The sequence below is a fragment of the Gavialis gangeticus genome, unplaced genomic scaffold (genome assembly GCF_001723915.1).
Source record: "Gavialis gangeticus isolate Ggan-Ray unplaced genomic scaffold, GavGan_comp1, whole genome shotgun sequence".
In the NCBI taxonomy this organism is placed as follows: domain Eukaryota; kingdom Metazoa; phylum Chordata; order Crocodylia; family Gavialidae; genus Gavialis; species Gavialis gangeticus.
This window is the reverse complement of record NW_017729029.1, coordinates 33,195,869-33,211,691: the sequence shown is the minus strand read 5'-3', so window position 1 is coordinate 33,211,691 and position 15,823 is coordinate 33,195,869. Positions and strand designations below refer to the sequence as shown.

The window sequence follows — 15,823 nt, the reverse complement described above, 5'->3', positions numbered from 1 at the left end:
ACACACACACTAACCAAAGAGATATATACACACATATACACACATACACATATGTGTATACACACACACACACACACGTGCATGTGTGTGTGTGTGTGTGTGTGCGCGCGCGCGCACGCGCGTGTGTGTGTATTAGGGCTATGCAAAGCTTCGGATCAGGATTCGGATTTGGAGATTATTCGGATGATTTGGAGGCTGAATCTATGAATCCAAATCAAATCTCTGGAAGCTTTAGGCTTTACATATTGATTTGGAGTTTCCAAATACATTCAGAAAAGATTCGGAAAAGATTCAGTGATTCAGCCATAGGGTATAATGGGGAATCAATGAAATATCTATAACTTTGTTGTCTTTTGTGTGTGTGTTAAGTCACAGTGGGATCAAAACTGCAGGCATGCTAGCCCCTGCTGAGGCCACAAAGCCTGTAAAGTTTCAAGGAGATAGGTGCAGGGGTTTGAGGGAAACTGCACCTCAAGTTCCGGACAAGCAAAACTCATGACATGGGTGACACTTGTGTGTGTTAAGTTGCAGCAGGGTGAAAGCTGCAGGCCTGCTAGCTCCTGCTGAGGCCACAAAGCCTGCCAGCTTTCAAGGAGATAGGTGCAGGTGTTCTGGGTTCTGGGGCCCTGCACCCCTAGCTGCTGACAGGCAAAACTCGTGACATGGGTGCTTGTGCAACTGACTGTCTCTGTCTTGGGACAGAAGCAGTTCCCAGCTCTGTACTGATTCTTTCCACTCCTTACTGCATTACCAATCAATCATGATTCACTCAGGGATCAGCTCAATACACAGTAGCTAGCGAGGATAACGAGTTAATGAGCAACGATTAACACCTACAAAACCACAGACTAAGGAGTGGAAAAATAGAGGTATATAGAAAAATAGAGGTATATCGAAAAAACAGATTTAAAGCTGTATCAACATCTGAATCACCAAATCCATCCGAATCTCTACTAATCGATTTGGAGGGTTCCGATTTAATTCAGAGAGCAGAGGGATTGAAGGGTCCTCTGATTCAATGTGGATTCAGAGATTCAGCCACTGAATCGGGCCGAATCTCTGCTGAATCAAATCAGGGACTGAAGCTTCGCACAGCACTGATAGACGCAGGACTTATATAGATCATATATAAAACACAAATTTCATGAAGAAGCAACTCTTGATAGCTAGTGAGTGTAATTAGTTATTATCTGTGGTAGCCTGTAGATCAAGCAGAAGGGTAGGGCAGGGTGGCACCACAAGCTGCATCCACATGAGCAAGGGAGTGCATTTGCAGCAGCATGCCCCTGCTCATGCGGTTTGCAGTGGGGTGCATTGTCTTGCTGCTTCATGTGCTGCAGGGGGGCTGGCTGGGGCACAGGTTGCCTCAGTATGGTGCTAGCCAGCCCCCACACTGAGGCACTCTATGACCCAGCCAGCCAGAGAGTGGCACACGGAGACAGGGGAGAAGCCAACCCAGGGCTACCTATTCCCTCATCTCCATGCACTGTGGAGCCCACACACTGAAGCATCCTGAGCACCAGCCTGCCATTCCCCAGCTGGCTGCAGATCAGGATGCCTCAAGACAGAGGAGCAGGCAGCCCTGGGCTGGCTGCTCCCCTGTCTCCATGTGCCACAGGGCTAGGGCTCCACTGAGGAGGCACACTGCACTGCAGCCAGCCATAGAGCAGCCTGGAGATGGGGGCTCCATGGGCCTCAGCCTAGGAGCTCCACAGCTGAGCCTCCATGCTGAGGCACATGGAGACAGGGGAGCAGCTATTCCAGGGCTGCATACTCCCCTGTCTTGAGGCACACTGCACCCCAGCCAGCTTGGGAGCAGCTGGCTGAGGCACAGGGTGCCTCAGCATGGGGGCCATGCAGCATGGAGAAAGGGGGCAGGCATCCCTGGGCTGCCTGCTCCCTATCTCCACCTTTGGCCTGGCACACTGCACTTTGACTTGCTTTGTGCCACATTTTTTTGAGAAGCTTTTTTTTTGCTACTGGAAAATCCTGGCAGGAAATGTTGCCCCAGTACTGTAAGTCAGCAGTGCGGGGCACAGTTTAACATGCAACATGCGTGGTTTGTGGCATGGCAAAGAGGTGTGCAGAGCCACAAACCGCACATGCCTGCACATCTGGATCTGGCCATAGAGACCAACTGGTTCAGAAAGGCATGAGTTTCCATAGGCAAAAAACCAACTGGTGGTCAGAGCAGTGACAGACCAGTGACAGAGACAACACAGATTAAAAGGGGTTTAAACACAGATTAAAAGGGGTTTAAAATGAGCTGGAAATAGGCGATGAAGTCACCAGATTTCTCAATAAATATCTAGTAGACAAATTTGGACGAAAAGTCTGAAGTAAACCCAGTAATCAATCAGAAGCAGAACAAGCAACTAATCACTCATTAAAGAGTTAGGAGTAAGCAGTTAAAGTAAAAACAACTGTCTAACAAGTATAGAAGCTATCCAGTTTACTGAAGAGTGAAAAATTGTACTATCCCTTTGGCCAAGTATTGTACTGTACTGTACTGTACTGTGCTGTGCTGTAGTAAATGTCTGCACTCAGTGCAAGCAGCTCTTGATCTTCTAACTTAAGTACAGGGAGTTCAGGTATTTTATCTTGAGCCTAGAAGCTCAATGAGATGCAGAAATTCTTATGCATACAATGTTCAAGGACGTTGTAATGTAGGTCCACATCAGAACTACGTGTCCTAAAGCAATATTCCAGGAAACCTGTATCATGTTGGGAAGGAACTGAGTAGAACAGAAGGATGAAGAATTCAATCCACAAAAGAACTTCAGGGCACAGACAGAAGATACATTTTTCACACAATCAGGGCTATTAAATCCCCCCAGTCTTCTCTTCTCTAGACTAAGCCCAGTTGTCTCAGCCTCTCCTCACATCCTTTCTACAGTGGGGGGCCCGAAACTGGACACAGTACGTCAGATGTGGCCTCACCAGTGCTGAATAGAGGGGAATAATTACTTCCCTTGACCTGCTGGCAATGTTCCTACCAAAGCAGCCCAGTATTCCATTAGCCTTCTTGGCAACAGGGACACACTGTTGGCTCCTATTCAGCTTACTGCCCATTGTAACCTCCAGGTTCTTTTCTGCAGAGCTGCTGCCCAACCAGCCAGTCCACAGCCTTTATCGGTGTATGGGATTATTCCATTCTAAGTGCAGGACTTTGCACTTGTCTTTATTTAATCTCATGAGATTTCTTTTGGTCCAATCCTCCAATTTGTCAAGGTCTCTTAAACCTAGCCCTACCTTCCTGCATAACTACTACTCCTCGCAGCTTGGTGTCATCTGCAAACTTGCTGAGGGTGCACTCTATGCCATCTTCCAGGTCATTGATGCAGATATTGAACAAAAGCAGCTACAAAGCTGATCCCTCGGGCACTCCACTTGATACTGGCTGCCAATTAGACATCGAGCCATTGACTACTACACTCTGAGCCTGATGATCCAGCCAGTTTTCCATCCTCTTACAGTCCATTCACCCAACCCATACTTCCTTGCAATCAACCTTGCAAAAGAAGAAAAGAAAGCTGATATCTTCTATTTAATCCTTATCATTCCAGGTGAATTTCACTGACAGTCCGATCCATCCATCAGTTAGTTACCCCTCTAGAAAGCATCTACTGAAAACCCATTCACAAAAGTGAATCCATTTAAGTGAACAGCTACAGGTAACTTCATTAGAGATGTTTAATTTAAGCTTAAACATCAGTGTAAGGATGCAGCTGGGTGCCTGGGGCTAAGTGGAAGTAGTAACTTCCGGTTTGCGATGACAAATGCTAGGTTACCAACAACAGCCACTTTTTTTCATCTCTCTCCCCTCCCGCCCCACACATTGGTGCCAGTGCAGTTGCCCCTATCACCCCTCCCCCCTGTTATACCACTGAGCTTAAAAGGAAAATGGTCTGGAGCACAATAACTGTTAAGCTAGTATAAAAAAGTGAGCTGAACAAGAATGCATTGCATTTGAAAGCTTGTCTAAGTCAATTCCAGCCATGCAGTTGGGTCTGTGAAAAGTATTACCCACAACAGTCCTTGCCTCTTGCGTATTTCCTGGGCCATCGTGGATACAACATCATTTAACACTATAAAAAGGTTGCCATTTTGATAGCCAAGAATTCAGATAACTGCGGTGCAGGTAACTGAGCATGTACTGTACCTATTATCCTGTGGAATTTATTGCCACATGATATCAAGGCGGAGAAGAGCCAAAAAAATAGAAATTTACTTGAATAATAAAAATATTGGCATGTATACTATATAGGACAAATGTATAGGACAAATATGTCTAAGGGATATAAGTTTCATGCTTTTAAGACATTAACTGCATGGGGTTAGAAATAATACCCCTGCTTCTAGTACGCTGCAATCTAGTATGAGGAGTTTACACCTCCTTCTGAAGCATCTGGTACCAGCTACTGTCAGAAGCAAGTTACTATTGTAGACAGATTGCTATTCTAATCCATTATAACAATCCCTGTTCTCTTATATTCCTTCTATGTAATCCAAAGCAAGCTTAGTCCATCTGGAGAGTCAGCAAAACTTTTTAGTTAGAACTTACAAGGCAGAATGAATATTTTCCTCTTTACACATGATGTCTCTAGATAACATTAGGAGAAGATCTTCAGTATCACTTCTATACTCAACCTTACATCTGAAACCTGACTAGGAGAAATCAACAACACTTCTGAGTTCAAGAAGTAACCCCACCTCACTGTCTTCCCAAAATTTACCCCTAAAATGGTAGGTTGGAGACATTCCATTAATTATAACTCTTTAAAAGAGAGATACACAGTATCTGAGCAAAAAAACCTTTAATCAAAGAAGTGGCAACCATGCAGAAAATAAAAAGAATCCTAAAAAAAAATCCCACAATGATTAAGATGTAGTTTAATATTGGAATGAGTTAATGATAGTCATCAATTGCAAACTTAAAACAGTGATAACACTGAAGTATCATATATTGTGAATATTTCAAAATGTAATTGACTGAAAATAATTGAACTAAAATGGAGACATTTTCTAGCTTTGGGTATGAGGGGCAAGAGGATTTTTTTACATTTAACAATTTATTGTAGATAAAAAATGCACATAATATTGAGGGAATGTTGTCAAATTTCAAGTTAAAATTTTCAATTAAAAAGGGAACAAGTTTTCAATAACATATCAATGAAAAAAGATCCCATTTTTAGAAATAGGATTTCCAAAACTTAAACATGGAGATCTTAAAATATTAATACTTTAAGTCTCTGTCATGCAGACTTTACTAGAATCTCTCTATCTGATGTTTATCAAAAAGATCTGGTTAAAATGAATATTTTAAAAGCCACTACAGTGCCATAATTTAATAGCTAGAGAATATTAAAGTTGCATGAATATATCTATAAATTATCAAATCTAAAAATCTGGAAACAGCTATTCTTTATCTACCATCAATATAAAATGCATTGTTATACAGTGACTTCAGTGATGAAATGTTGCTTTGTACGTCTTATATTAAAATATTACAAGACTGAGTGCTATTTACACCCCATTAGCCTGATCCAGAAGGAGGTGTTTAAATTTTATTATACTTTTTTGTTTATACTTCCAGTGAGGACAAGTGCAATTAGTAAATGCACTGAGGAATCACAGGACAAAAAGTGAACATACAGTAGAAATAAAATATAGTTCCAGTAGAAATTACAGGATTAAGTACTCTAAGTAAGCCTATAGAAATGCTATAGGTGTAATGAAATTGCAGAAATTAACTTCCAAATCCAATTATAATAATGGAGAAGTGATTATCCAGTTGCATTAAGAGTTAAAATAAAGTATGATACCAGATAAATGTGTTTACTAGAAAGACTTTATTAGATTTGCTTGCATTTATCCACTGTAGTGTGTGCCACCAGCCCTTGAAGCTAGGGACAGATAGAAAATAACAGATAGAGGAGAGAGATTGAGTTCACTTGCTAAATATAGCCAGTAACAACTGAGATATTTTTACTAGAAAAGATAAATAGAGAGATACCAAACACAGGACATGTCTTGCACAACAAATCAAAATACTGCCTCTTCCTTACAACCTCACAGCTCCACCAGAATTAGTAACATTTGTAAGCACTTGATCATGCAGGAATAGAATGAAAAAGGACTCCGTGAAGAAAGTCAAAACATTGCAGAAAAAACACAAAATACCAATAAAGAACCAATTATTACAAGCATCAATATTCTAGTATTAGACAGAAAGATTTGTAGATTAAGATAAAAATACGACAACCATGCCTATCATTTGGAGAAAAGTGATACTGGGTACATGTACATGTAATGCTTTAATGAGCATTATCCTAAGTTAATGCACATTAAGGGTGCACATCTACACGTGCGCACCCTTAATATGCATTAAAATGGCAAATTTAGGCTACTTATGCCTAAAACTGATATTTGCAAATGAAGGTATCAGATTTAGGCATGATAGTTAAAGCACATTAACAAACATGTAGAAGTTTAATGTGCGTTAGCACTGTGTGTGTTGACTGACTTGGGACCAGCTTTAATCCCAAGTCAGTCCACATACAAAGTTAATGTGCTTTAATGCCTGCACATGTAGATGCCTGCCTAAACCTGTTTAATGCGCATTAAGCTAATGCGCATTAAATTTAGGCACACTTAAATGCATATGTAGACACATCCATTTTTCTGTAACAAATAGGAATTGGGACACTTGCTTTATTTGTTGATTGGACTAATAATTTGAATACAAATCATGTTTAAAAAATAACTTGTACTTTAAAATGTAAATATTTGCAAGCTTTTAAATATTCTGGAGGCTCATCTTGCTTCTCTGAACAGGTTAGAGAAAGCAAAATTACATGATTTTTTACAACTATTCCATTTCTGATTTAAGAATAAATAACTCAGATTTTACTTGCTTGTACTATTTACCCCTTGCAATTCATATTGACTTTAACTGTGTATCAGGTGCAGTGACTTTTGAAACACAAGGACCACATTTTCCAATTGCTAGAAGCTTGTGGGTCATACTTAAATTGCACATGACTTTACTTATTTTTTTAAATCAAAGATGAATTACACAAACAGTGGTAATTGCTTAGATGTGTGTGTTCTTCACTAGGAGTCTACTTTGATGGATTAGTAAATGCTTCTTTTGGGGGTTTCCCAGCAATAAAAACCTGCAGTTCATCCACATGTAGTAGTTACCAGGAGAGGACTGCTAAGGATTCCATTTTATGATGCCACAGGCAGTAACTGCCTCTGAAGGTACATTTTATGAGGCAGTCTGATCATTATTATAGTTTAAAAAAGAAACTAGAAAGAGCCTTTTATTCCTGCTTTTATGATAAGGTCTTGCAAACAAACAGAAATATGTACATATTAGAGTCTGCCTAAAGTAGACAAATCCTGAACTTTCCAAAATTACCAGAATTTTTATGGAAGGAGAAAAGGTCTCTTCCCATTTCTAGAACTAACTATTATTACCCTTTGAGTCCCTAATAGTAAAATATGGAAGCAGGAACACAGAGGTGTCTCTCTGACCATTTTATTTTGTAACCAACAAGGTATCTTTAGAATTACGTAGGGGAAGTTAACCCTACAAGGTACCAAGTAAACTAAAGAATGGTAGTATCACTGTGCATTAGCTGCAATCTGCATTTTTACTTTGTCTCTTTCTGTTTCTCTTTTCTTTATTTTCCTACATCCAGTTCTACTATCATCTATTGCCTCTAGATGAGGCATGATTAATTTAGCCAAATCTGCATAGCAATTAATTTTTTTTTTTCCTATATAAAGCCACCTATTCATTCAACATGGTAAGATTCAACAGATAATAATGATGACTTCTTGGTTACACATTCACCACACCAGAGGAACTAAAATTTGATGGCATGTTGGTGCTAAACCCATCAAACACATATAGTTGGACAGAATAGCTACCACATGAAGACTGAGTAAGGGACATAAAACCTAGCCTTTTAAGATGCAGGGACTCTTCACTTCCTCAGACTATAGTGCATGGAGGTGGTTAGCTGTATTAGTCTGAAGTCAAGCAGAAGGTAGGTCAGAGTGGCACCTTAGGCTAGGTACAAACATTACACATCACATGTTAAACAAACAAAGTGCTCTAAAGCCATAACTGAACAGACATTCACAGCTCTTAGAGCACTTCAAAAATGGTAGATCCCACTCTGAGTTAACCCTGGGTGGATGCGTACTAACCTAAAGCATTTTTTGTTGGGGTGCTTTATCAAATGTCTGTGCCAGATCCCATTGAGGGTTAACTTAGAGTATGATCAGCACTGTGCAGGGCTGTACTCTAGCCTCAGGCAGAGCTCTCTCCTCTGTCCAAGTGCTGGGCCAGCCTCAGCCCCTTGGTTGTCAGTGACCCTAGTCAGTGACAGACTCTGTTCAGAACCTGGCGCACAGCCTGGTAGGGAAGGGGATGAGAATGGGGGAAAAAGGGTGGTGCACTGCAGCCTGACCAGGGGGCTACAGGAAAAGGGCTTCAGGGTCTCTCCCCCATAAAGCAGCCCCTGCTAAGCGACACCATAGCACACCCTGGGTGAGGAGCTGCGGGGAGAGGGGTCCAAGGTCTCCCCTCCCAGCCACTGCTGACCATCACTAGCTGGTGGGGGTTGGAGCTTGGGAGAGGGATCAATCTGGCAGCCTCCTGGGAGGCATTTGGGAGCACCCCCATTAGCCAGTGGAGGCAGGCTTCAAGCCCCTCACCAAACAGTGTTTGGTTTGCTTCCGCTCTAACTAATAGCACTTTAAGTAAAGCACAATAAAGCACTTCCTCCAGGAACTTTTTCAGCATGTATACTTAGCCTTAGAGATTAACTAGTTCAGTCATAAGCATTCATGACCATGCTAGTATCTGATGAAGTAGCTTGTTGCCTACAAAACTCATGCCACTCTGAACCAGTTAATCTTTAAGGGCACCTACACATGTGTTGCATTATACCTAACTACAATGTGTCAGAGCAGGCTTGATTAATCGAGTCTGCTGGGGGGTGGTAATTAACATGCTCCAGCAGACTCCAGCATCTTGCATATCAGCATCTCTGTCCTTAAAAAAGGTGGCTGGGTCCCTTTAACTAAAGCTTATCAAACAAGCAATAGTTAAAGCACCCCCACCACTATTTTTAAGTGCAGGGACACTGATACACAAGACGTTCTAGGAACTTTAATTAAAGCCACTCTGAGAGCCGCTCTAATTAAAGCACCCTCTCCTCCCACTCCCAGACCATGTGTAGAAATGCCCTAAGGTTCCACCCTGCCCTACCTTCTGTCAGACTGTACATGCTAATTATATAAAACAAAATCCTTATTGTAACATATGGTCTAAGTCAGGGGTTCTCAAACTTTGTGATACTATGACCCCAAGTGCTGGATAGCGGCGATGGGGGACGGGGAGCTCACATCTGGCAGCCACCACTACCACCCACCACTCTGTGCCACCACCACACATCACTTCCCCATGCCGCCACATATACCCCCTGGGAAGTTTGCAGCCCCCTTTTAAGTTGCTTGCAACACCCCAGGGGGTCACAACCCACAATTTGAGAACCCCTGGTCTTAGTAGTTCACTTGGTTGTTAAGACTTTCCATGGGGACAAAGAAGAACATGCCACAGCAACAGGACAAGGAGCAGCTGCTGATTTAGTTTCCTGGCATTTATTCCAAACTCACAACTGAAGTACGTTTTGCAAAACTTATGCCCATACCCTCCAGTGTGGAGAATCAACAGGAAGTGGATCCATGGGGTGGTTGTTCAACAACCTTGCTTTGTTTCTGACAGCTGTTAAATTTGGTAACTAGGGAATTCCATAGGTAATCCACTGGTTTTATACATCCCTGTACGGTCTCCCCAAATTACTCCTCCTATCTTTACCACATAGCCATAATGGTTCCATCTTGGTAAAAATCATTTGGACCCACGAAAGAGGGCAGGATTGGGTGCCACATCACTAAACAATGCAGTGAGCTTTGTGATAAAAAAGAGGAGGTGGGGGTGGGAAAGCATTTAGTTAAGTAAGTTCTATATAAGTTCCCTTGAATTAGGTATTGCTATAGCTGAATATTTTGAGGACTCTGAATGCTTTTCTTTTGCCAAATGTATGTTCAGGATATAATTTTATTCTGGTGCTTTTGCAGGTTGATGAACCAGTCTATGTTCTCCCACCCACCAAAGAGCAACCATTTTACTGAAGATCTTTGAGACATCTACAGCACTCTGTGACATAAGGGAGTACGTTTTGTTTCATGTTTTCCTTATGATGGAGTATTCATCTTCAAAGAACCTTACCTACAAGCAGGGAGCCTCAGAAGCACATCAGGGGCGATTCAAAGAGTTTTACATGGAACAGGAGGGGGTGCCCCTTCAAAGTTTCAGTCTTGCAGCTGCCAGAGAAGAGCAAATTCAAAACCTAAGAGGTCAGTGCACCTACCTGTAGTGGGATCTGATATTCAGAAGACTCCAACTAAAAATAAGGAATAGTTATACACTATGATGACCATACCCTCTAGGCAATGTTCTATCCCTCCCTCACACAGAGACACACACAGAGCACTGCCTCCCTTAGAAAAAATAGTAAAAACTGTAGGAGACATAATGGCCTCCAGACAACTTACCCTCAGATAAGTTCCACCCAAAGCAGACCTCTTGATATGAATAAAAAAATGGTTTTCAATCAGCAGGAAGACCACAGGGCTCTGGAGTCCAAATTACCTTAAATAAGGAAGCAAGTGAGAAGAAGTGGGAAAAACACAGCATTGCAGAGCATTGTTTCATTTAAGTTAAACAGCAGAATTAATTTTAAAATGAAATACATGCTAAAATATTCTTTATTTTCCTTAAATTATTAGTATTTTTATTGCAGTAGTACCTACAGGCCTTAAAGTGAGACTGAAGCACCACTCTGACAAGTACTGTACAAACACACCGTAAAAGACAGCCTCTTTCCTAGAGTTTTTGATTAAATATAAAAGATAGATAAAGCATGGGAACAAGGAAGTATTACCATCTTCATTTTACATGTGATGTACTGAGTGAAAGAGAGATTTAGGGCTTGCTGGCATACAGATTTGTAATGGCTTAACTATAGCTGTGATTTAATTTCAACTTAGTTAAATATCACTGAAATGGATATAAATCTACTTCGTTTTAATTTAACTTACGTGAGTTAGGAACACATCTCATTTTCACTGCAGTAGGTGCAAAAACTATCTTTCACAATAACTCCTCCTATCTAGAATAGCTTTTCTGTATCTCTCCTCTTCATTAATTATTTATTTTCATACCTGAATTAAAATATACAGTATTTTTCTTACTGGCCTTTTCCTCTATATCTCTCTCTTCCCCTGTTACAATTTATAATTTACACTGCAAATATTCATTTAAATTTGTAAAGCATTTTGAGATGTTTTTTGCCTGAATGGCACAGTATAGATACACTTGCGCTACATACTGTACAGAATACTTTCTTATCAGAAATAACATTTTTAAAGTTTTAAACATTGTTTTCATTTTCATTGTCATATGCTTCGTTTACTTCAGTGCTGACTACATCATTCAAATTCAATGTATTTACTTCAAGTTGGGTTGATAAAAGCAAACTGGGATGGATCATAAACTTTATTCCTGGCTTTTTTTCTTGTGTAACCTTTGCTTTATCATATTTTCATTTGCATCTAGCGAAGAGCATTTGCATCTAGGACTGTACATTTATTGCTTCAACCTGATTTATCAAATGTACTAAGACTTTTGGGAAAATTCCAGTTGGTTAGTATAACAGTAATATACAGTATGTATTGTATATGATTGGTCATCATCTATAGTTTAATTTTCTATCAGATACATCTTTCATAAAAGAAAGGAGAAAAATGGACTGGAATCATGGAACTATTTTAATACTACCAGGAGATATGTTACGCTGTATAAAGTTTTCAGATTTTTTTAAAGCCTTTATTGTCTCCAGTTGCTTGATTTCTATCTGTATTTTATTGTTGTTGTTGTCGTTGTTGTATTTGGAGTGACTTCACTCAAAGCAGCTATGCTGCAAACTCTTCAAAGTCTTCACAGAAAGAGGGATTGGTTTGTGTCTTATATGGTTCCTGGGTTAGGAAACAACATAATAGTACAAATAAGCATGTTACGCTATTTTTCTTCCTGCTGTGTGCAATGAAGCCAACAAGAATCCCCTACTCTAGAAAACTAAGATCCTGCAAATGAACCTAAGTCACCCACTCTAATACAGCATTAAAATGATTTCTCCCTCACTCACATTTTTTGTGTAGAGCTGATATTCTTTTCTTTCTGGAGTCCTCTCCGGTCCATAATATTTTCTTTTTCTATGTCATCTGTTTTAAAAGAAAAAATAATTAAATGCGACTGAAACACAAACCTCTGTCCCAGAAGTATGAAAATTTATTTTAAAAATAAGACATAATTTTATCTTTTGTAGAGGTTACCTCTTATATCCAGAAAATCTGAAACTGAAATAGAATTAATGCAGCTAAGAAATAACCACATAAAAGTATTTTACAGTCAGCCGAAGTATGAAGGATAATGCTCCATATTTTCTGCAAATAAATCTGTACTTTGCTTCTATTACCTAAAATTATCTTAATATGTCAATAATTATATAGATCACGAGGGTAACATGATCGTAAAGCACAAAATAAACAAACAATGTTGCTATAAAGTCCTGGTAGTATAGAATTACCTCATTAGACAGTTTAGTTTGAAATGCCAGAAAACTGAAACATCTACGTCATGGAAACAATGCCATAATGGAATACAGAAAGAAGGAAGATAAGACATAGTAAGAATTAATGGTACCATTAAAAAAGAATCTGTTGCCTCATAAAACAGTATGTCAAAGGATTCCATGATGACATATCACAGAGTACGTGAACTGGTGATGCAGTTATAACCATATTTTTTCACATAGAACACACCATAGAATATAATACATGTCCTGTTTTTGAAAGGCAGAATGAAAAAAAAAGATTTTTCCAGAATTATGGATGCATAGAGCAGGGACAGAGTCTAATTTTCACCTGACTCACCCTCCCTTTCCTGCTTGCTTAAAGCTGAAAACCTAGTGGCTGCTGCAAACTGGTTTCCCTGAGTGGATCAATGATTTTGAAAACAGCTAAAAAGTGTCCAGGGCTATGAAACAGAAGAGAGACCAGGAGCAGCTAGCACACATTAAAATTGCTACAAGGAAGGTTAGCTAAATTAATGGAACATTAAGACCACTAACTCCCTTCACTGTCTGAATAGTAATAGTAATACCACAGCTGCTGCATTGTAGAGCAGTGTGCTTCTACCCCATACAGAAAATAAGCTTCCCTGCACCCCAGTTTGGGTGAGCTAATTTTTGGGGAAAGGCTATGTATTATATGTGAGAAAATACAATACATAATCTCATGAAACAGTCTATTAAAGCATTTTATAACACACAGTGGGTGCACCTATATGATTCCTTTTCCTACTGTGTATTAGCATGTCATGGCAAAAACCATGATAATGTGCTAATGCACAGTAGAATTAGTCTACTGTGCCTGAAGAGCACAAAAAAGCAATGTTCACCTTTGCTACTGTGCATTAGCGCAGCTGCTGTGCCTTTATCTAGTATCTCATATTAGAGATACTAAACTTAATGCGCAGCAGCAAAGGTGCATAATGAATGTGTAGACACACCCAGTGTAAGTCAGTGGACCATGGGGGTTTTGGGAGGTCCAGGGAGTGGGTGTTGAGAGGCTAAAAATAGCCCAGTCAGGGTCAAGGGTGGGAACAGTGCAGTCCTAGGGCTGGGGCAAGTGGCTGGGCTTTCCCGGCCCTGAGGCTGCACTGCAAATGTATACAGGCATTCACGAGATCAGGTCCGGGGTGGCCAACCTGTGGCTCTGGAGCCACATACGGCTCTTCAGAAGTTAATATGCATTCTCCTTGAATCTTTGCATAAGCACACGGTGACCAGCTTCCATAGCCATTATGTCACGTCACGTGATGCAAATGCTCGCAGTGAGCACATTACTCTGTTTGGACTTGGAAGTTTGGACACCAAAGCCATTTGTTGGCCACCCCTGGAACCCTTTCTTAGATCAGGTGAACCTAATCTCAATTCAAGTTAGTGTACCTACTCAAGTGAACTGATTTAGATCAGGTGCACCATTTTTGGGGTGATTTTAGCCCTCTGCATGCCCATATGATTGAGGATTTAGATCAACCTAACCCTGGTTAGAGCAATCTAAATGTAATGCCTGTGTGTACCCAGTGAGACTACTATTCAACTGAGTTTGTGTACTCTAGTCTGAATGGCTTCAGAGTCTGGCTATGCTTTAGACACATTAATATTTCAAATTTACTTCTAATCAGGAATTGTATTGTTTCACAAATGAGAAATTAAAAAAATATGATGCTGCCTTTCTGTAACATTCAAACATATTTCTGAACAATCTGTTTCAGTCATTTCTCTGTGCTGTCTTGTAATATTTCAAGCTATATACTTCACTCTGTATTTGGCATTTTTTCATTTGTAGGAAGTGCATCATTCACTATTACATTATTTAAAAGTTTGATCTTAAAAAGTCCTTTATGAGCCAGATCCTCAGCCGACGCAAATCAGTGGAGCTCTAGTGAAGCCAAAAAAGCCACAGTGACTGACATCAGTTGTGTCAGTAAATACCAAAAAGATGGATTTAAAACTTTTTCCAAAACAAAAGATTTTTGAAGATGGATTAAACAACATAAATGCTGAGCTGTTTTGCTAGACTGCAAATGGCATAACACATTCTTTGTGTGACATCGCTGAATTATCCCTTGGTGGTAATGTTGACATTACATTATAGTGACTCATGGAAGAAGCTTAAATACCCTTTTAAGTTTTCAAGACTCTTTGACAAAGCACTATTTCATTAACAAAATGTTAATGAAATCTAGGAAGCCTGAACATGCAGTATAGTCTGCTGGTTTCAAGGAGGTCTGTTCAGTGATCAAGAGATGAGAGTGCAACAGCACAGTATAATTTTCATTTCCGAATGGCAGAAAAGCACCATGTGATCAGAGTAGTCATCACTGGAGGTCTACCACATCCTGTTTGAGAGCAGTCAAAATAACATGAGCGAGGAAGAACATGTAATACAAAAAATGTTTCACACGTGGTTGTTTTTTTCATGAAAAAATTTGGCGGCCATAGAATACTGTGTACTATACATAGGGCTGTGCGAAACAGCATTGTTCTGATTCGACTTCCGTTTCGAGGATTTGACTGAACAGTGTTTTGCTTCATTTCATTTTGAAACCACTTCCGTTTTGTTTTGTCAAAACTGTTTTTCTGTTTCGATGCTGTTTTGATGATTCAACCATAGGTTATTATGGGAAATCATAAAATGCAGCAGGCAGGCAAATCGGGGACTCCCCTGCACCCCCAGGAGGGCTGCTGGGGCTATGCCTGAGTCTTCCCAGGGGTGTGAGCCTGGATCTGCCTGCCAGATGAGAGAAGCCAGGTGCTACCACCTGGGACCAGCACACGGAAGATCACTGCTGCTACTGGTCCCAAGCAACAGCACCCAGCTCTTGTCAACTGGTAAGCAGATTGGGAGCTCACAGCACCAGGAGGAGCTCTGGCATAGCCCCCGCAGCCCTCCTGGAGGTGCAGGGAGCCCCCAGTCTGCTTGTCGGATGACAGGAGGTGGGTGCTGCCCACTGGGACTGGCGCTGAAGCCAATAAGCCTGACTTTGAAACTTGAAATGTTGCAAAACTTTCACTTCTAAACTGTTTCAAAGGCTTTTGTTTCATTTTGATTT

At 40.5% G+C, this 15,823-nt stretch overlaps 1 long non-coding RNA gene across 2 annotated transcripts in view; it reads right to left on the bottom strand.

Annotated features, from left to right (window-relative positions):
* Positions 1-12,376, bottom strand: part of LOC109300646 — a 99,632-nt gene extending 87,256 nt beyond the window's left edge. The window contains exons 1-3 of one of the 2 annotated variants that reach the window (XR_002098286.1): positions 12,291-12,376; positions 10,639-10,735; positions 10,455-10,487 (exon numbers count right to left, since the gene is read on the bottom strand). This is a non-coding gene — a long non-coding RNA (uncharacterized LOC109300646). The remainder of the gene's footprint in view (positions 1-10,454; positions 10,488-10,638; positions 10,736-12,290) is intronic. The other variant, XR_002098287.1, reaches the window with a different exon arrangement.
* Between the last annotated feature and the right edge of the window lie 3,447 nt (positions 12,377-15,823).